A 6,000-nucleotide genomic window follows, 5' to 3' on the forward strand; every position below is an offset into this window, starting at 1 on the left:
TTTTAACTTTTTACTAATGAATAATTGGATTTTCTAGGAAATAAAGATAACTAAAAATGTGGTTCTTGAAGCATTTCTTCTTTTTTTTAAATTTTTAAATTAATTTGTTTATTTTTAGTTTTCAACATTCACTTCCATAAGCTTTTGAGTTTTAAATTTTCTTCACCCCCCCAAGACAGAATGCAATCTGATACAGGCTCTACATATACATTCTTATGAAATATATTTTCACATTTATCATGGTATAAAGAAGAATTAGAACAAATGGGAGGAACCATAAGAAAGAAGAAACAAAACAAAACAAAAAAAAAGAAAGCAAATAGTATGCTTCGATTTGCATTCAGACTCCATAGTTCTTTCTCTGGATGTGGACAGCATTTTCCATCATGAGTCTTTTGGAGTTGTGTTAGATGCTTGTATTCATGAGAAGAGCTAAGTCTATCAAAGTCAGTCATCACACAATGTGGCTGTTACTGTGTACAATGTTCTCCTGGTTCTGCTCACTTCATTCAGTATCAATTCATGTTAAGTCCTTCCAGGTTTTTCCTGAAGTTAGCCTGCTCATCATTTCTTATAGCACAATAGTATTCCATTATATTCATATATCACAATTCATTCAGCCATTCCCCAATTGATGGGCATCCCCTCAATTTCCAATTCTTGACCACCACAGAAAGAGCTGCTAGAAATATTTTTGTACCTGTGGGTCCTTTTCTCATTTATGTGGTCTCTTCGGGATACAGCCCTGGATATTGCTGGGTTAAAGGGTATGCACATTTTTATAGCCCTTTGGGAATAGTTCCAAATTGTTCTCTAGAATGGTTGGATCAATGAAACATGTCTTCTTAAAGCAAACTAAAGAATGCATGAAATCCTCCACTCCTGTGATTGATTGAAAATGTCCTGTTGATGTAGCATTCTCTTACTGTCAATAGCTCTGAGATCCTTCAAAGGACAAATTAGAAAATTAATTTGAACTTAGATGTTTTCATTTCTAATATTGTAAACTTGCCTAAAATTTTGGGAAGGATCTGTTTCTGAAAGGAAATGTGGTATTTGGCATAGATAGTATTTACATAATTTTGTTGACCATGAAGATAGCCATAAGGTAGAGTGAGGGGAATAGAGAGATGACAGGGTTATGTTGAGTGACCCAACCTCCTCATATAGTCAAAGATGGATTTAAGTCTGGTTGCTAATGCCACTGCCATTGTTGCCAAGATCATAGATAATACAGGAGTCTTGACTGTCTTCAAACAAGATAAATTAGAGATTGAGGCAGCACTAGAAGATATAGTTAGAAAACACCGTAATATCCGTGAAGTCAAAGGACTGGGTCATCTGTGCCTGGTCATTTAGTGACCTAGAAAAAAAAGTACAGTAATATTATCTCAGAGTTAACCATTCATTCTCTTGATTTCACTGGAGATTCTGTCATCTTCTGAGATGTTTCTGATTCCTGGCTAGCTGTATTTGGGCACAGGCCTACTTTTTGCATTTTCTTTGTATTCCCAGCACTTAGCACAGGTTCTGGCAGCTATAACAACTACTTAATATTAAATGTTTCTAGATTGATGATGGCTCATTTGGATGTTTCTGGGATGCCATCAGGGTTAACCTTTAAGCATAGGATCCTGTTGGAAAGCATGTTGGACTCAGAGTCAGGAGAGACCTGGATTCAGATCCAGGCTCTGGTGCCTACATGTGTGACCGTAAATAAGTCACTTATGTAACTTAGGTGCAGGCTGTATATGAACATGATATCTATCCTGTGTGACACTGGAGTAATTATCAGAGTCCACATTTACTGTCTGATGTCTTGCCTCCCATAGGCCTACAGAAGACAAAGTATCATGTGGCAATGAATCAACCAGTTATGAAGCATAGTATATCATTTGCTCATTGGTGATGGTATTCTGCTGAGGCCAGGCTCATGGTCCCATTAAGATCCCTTTAATATATGGGCAAAAGATTTTTCTACGTGCATATGCAGGCAGCTGAACCCTCCCAAACCATCCAAACCCAATTCTTGTTGACCAGGCTCTGAATTCCTGGTATGGCATGGAAAAACCACTCTGAAATAGTAAGACTATAGAACCTATGACTGCCTCATCTTCACGCCACATCAGGGAAATTTTCTGCTCTCTGTTGACCAACCATGACATTCATAGAAATCAGGGAACCATCATTCTGTAGCCACTTGTACAAGGGAACAAAAATGAAAAAGAAAGATATGAAGTGCTTACTTTCTCTAGGTTGTCTCCCCCAAATCTCCTTCCCCAACCTTCTCCTGATGTTCTCTCTCAGGGTATTGGGTATTGGAGGAATAGTTCCAAAGCTCCCACTTTACTTGTAATTAGTAGGAAAAGATCCAGGGGTGGGGCAAGAATCATGTGTCTGGGACCTTCAGGATCAACTCTGCAGGCAAAAGTGAAAGATTGCGAAGGGATTAGACTGGTCTACTGGTCTGATCTCACCTGATTTCTCAATCACTGAAGGTTTTGAAAGCTGCCTTAAAAAAAAAACACCACTTACTCTGGATACACCTCTTGCAGTGCTGGTCCTATGATCCTGGCTCCTGACCCAATTTGAGCTTCCTTACCATGGACTCTAGGATGGTTCCCAAGAGCAGCAGCCACAACAGCAGCAGTAAGCCATGGCTATTGCCTACATCATTTTACAGATGTCTTCAGTGTTAGGACAACATAGCAATGTCTCTTCCCTCCATACACCATGTGCAATATTGACACCCAAAAAAACTCTCAAGTACAAAAAGAAAAAGGGTAAGGAATCAGACCTTTTCATTTGTGCACAAAAACTCACCACCACCTCCAACCTTCCCATTCCCTCATCCCTTCAAGAGGCTTTTTGTTAGCTATGAATGTGCAAAGAGGGCAGATTCTCTGTGATGGGAATGGTGGAGGAATGATCCTCAGCACCTGCATCTCTACTCAGTCTTTTCAAATCAAAAGAAAGCTCTATGTATACCCTAACATTTATAGTAGCACTTTTTGTGTTAACAAAGAACTGGAAACAAAGTAGATGCTCATTGGTAAGGAAATGCCTAAATACATTGTACTTCATGAATGCAATGGAATATTACTGTGCTGGTAGAAATAATGAACATGATGAATACAGAGAAGCATGTCTCCCATCATGTGAACTGATGAAAAGTGAAGTAAGCAGAACCAGGAAAGTAATAGATACACTGATTACAACAGTGTAAAGGGAAAGAACAACTACAAAATTGAAAATTAATGTTGCAAAATTATGAAGAAGATACTTGGTTCCAAAGAAGAGATGTGGGAAAACACTCCCCTACCTCCTCCCACTCCTTTGCAGAAGTGGAAGGTCAATGGGTATGGAACACTGCCCATAATGTCAGATTTTAAAATGTATTTATTGGTTTTGCTGATTTTTTTTCTCCTTTTTGCACTGGGTCACAGGAAATTCCTCAGAGGGAGTTCCGTATAGCAATGAAATGGCATATCTGGCCTCCCTTCCTACCTCCAATTATTATTGTTGTGGTGGTCAGTAATTAGTGAAGGAGACGACTTTAGTCTAACCCTGGTGTGACTCCCTTATTTTACCAATCAGGAAACTCATAGGCTAAGTAGAAATTTAGAATTTTATGGCTACTCACCCAGTGTTTCTACTCAAGGTTGTGAATAAGATGATATTTGCCCTTATCTTCCTCTTTTCCTCCTTTCTCTCTAGTTGGTTCTCTCCCTACTTTGGGCACCACTGACAACCTTGCCTTTACCAGTCCATCCAGTGATAGCCCTCATTCTGTCCCTTTATATGAGTCTACTCATAGTCAGCCTATAAACAACAGAATTTCATTGCTGGAAAGGATCTTAGAGATCTAACCCCCTCATTTAACAGATGAGCAAACTGAAACCTGGGGATGCTAGATAACTGGCTCATGGTACTTATATCCCTAGTGCCCAGCACAGTGTCTGCTACATAGTACATGTTTGAGAAATAATTTTTGATTGGTGGACAGGTCAACCCAATAATCTAGTGATTGAGTGATCTATGTCAAGTCAACAAGCATTTATTAAGTACTTACTATTTGTCAGGTACCATGCTAAGTGCTGCTCTAGTACCTATTCTCCATTCCCTGCTGCACCCTGATTTAAAAAAAAAAGATGCTTTTTAAAAAAGTACAGATAGGGAGAAAGGGCCAGATAAAGTGCTTTTATAACACCCAGACAGTAGGTATCCAGTGTAATACATAGTCTTCAGTGGTGATTTTAAATTTTGCCTTGTACAGAAAAATCAGTGCTCAGTTTTTTTTCTAGCAGGGATAGATGTCAGAATCTGCAGAATATTCAGCCCCAGGTCTTCTCTCCTCTCTCAGTTTTAGCTATTTTAATGCTGATTAGTCTCTTTCTACAGGTCAGATAAATGAAGGGAGAGGAGGCAAAATTTAAATAATCTATTTTTGCTCTTTATTAACTCTCCAAAAGTTTGATAGGCTGAAGAGGTTAAAACTAATACATTTACTCGTTTATCCCTGCTCCCTATTAGAACTAATGTGGTAATGGAATGCTTTATCGTATGGACTGATAACAGCAGCTTAAAGTAATTATATGTAGGAAATGACCTACACCTATGTGTCTATAGATAGCCAATGCTTCTTTTTTGAGTGTTACTAATTTTATTTAGGCTTTGGGGAATGGATGACTGATTTTGGATTAGATGCAAATGAAGTATCTGGTAGATGTGAAATGAGCCCTGATATTCACTTTCTTGTTCTCTTAAGTCCCTCTCCTTGTATAAATAAATGTCTACACACACCCACACACCCACACCCACACATACACACAACGTGTGTATATGTGCATGCCCTTTGAGATGATGAAACACTTTTTATTGGCCCCTGAGCACAGAGATGGGATTTTGTGTTTTCTATGAAAAGCTGAGAGAAGTTACATTTGGCTGGGTCACAGGGTGCAGAGCTGGAGTAATGTACAGTGAGTCTAGAAAGATAGATTGTGGGTAGGTTGTGAAGTTTACTAAAAAGAAGAGCTCATCTTTTATCTTATAAAGAACAGGGAGCCACTGGAGTTTATTGAATAGGGAAGTAGCAGATCTGTGCTTAAGGAAAATCCCTTTGGCCTCAGCGTATAGGATTGCTGGAGGTGGGAGAGACTTGAGGCAATGAGACCATTAAAGAGTAGTCTAAGCCAGAGGTAACCTTAGGTTAGGCCCACATAGCACTTACTCATCTTCCTGAGTTCAAATCTTGTCTCAGATACTAGCTGTGTGACCCTGGGCAAGTTACTTAGTCCTCTTTGCCTCAGTTTCCTCATCTGTAAAATAAGCTGGAGAAGAAAATGGCAAACCACTCTAGTATCTGCCAAGAAAACCCCCAATGGGGTCACAGAGAGTCAGATGCTACTGAAAATGGCTGAATAACAACACAGGCTCCAAAGAACTGATGTTGAGTATCACCTAAAAGACAAGGGAGAGGTACATGCGGGCTTCAGAATATACAAATGAGGGCTTATGCAGAAATATGAAGGATATCATCAGATAAATGCTTAAATATATATGCCTATATATGCATATATATAGGCACATATATACATATATATAGGCACATATATACATATATAGGCACATATATATATATATATATACATGTATATATATGAATCATATAATGAGAGCAAGGGGTAACCAGTAGTCTATGTGCTCCATTGGTGTTCTTGCAATGTCATGGGAATTCAAGGAAGGACCACAGCACAATGGCTGGACTCACTGTGGTGAATTTATGCATGAGAATCACACAGGATGGGTAGGCCCAGATTTTTTTTTTGATCTGTACTGTCTGAGAAAATACCTATATTGATGAGATTCCATGTCCATTGGAATATTGGACTATTCTCCTGGTGATGCTGAATGACTATGAATCATGGAACACTACAGGGCTGAAGAATCAAAATTATGGGTGACAAAAGTAACAATGAAGAGATTCATTTTGAGCCAAGG

This window comes from Phascolarctos cinereus, unplaced genomic scaffold, assembly GCF_003287225.1.
Source record: "Phascolarctos cinereus isolate Bilbo 61053 unplaced genomic scaffold, phaCin_HiC Scaffold_4;HRSCAF=312, whole genome shotgun sequence".
Lineage (NCBI taxonomy): Eukaryota > Metazoa > Chordata > Mammalia > Diprotodontia > Phascolarctidae > Phascolarctos > Phascolarctos cinereus.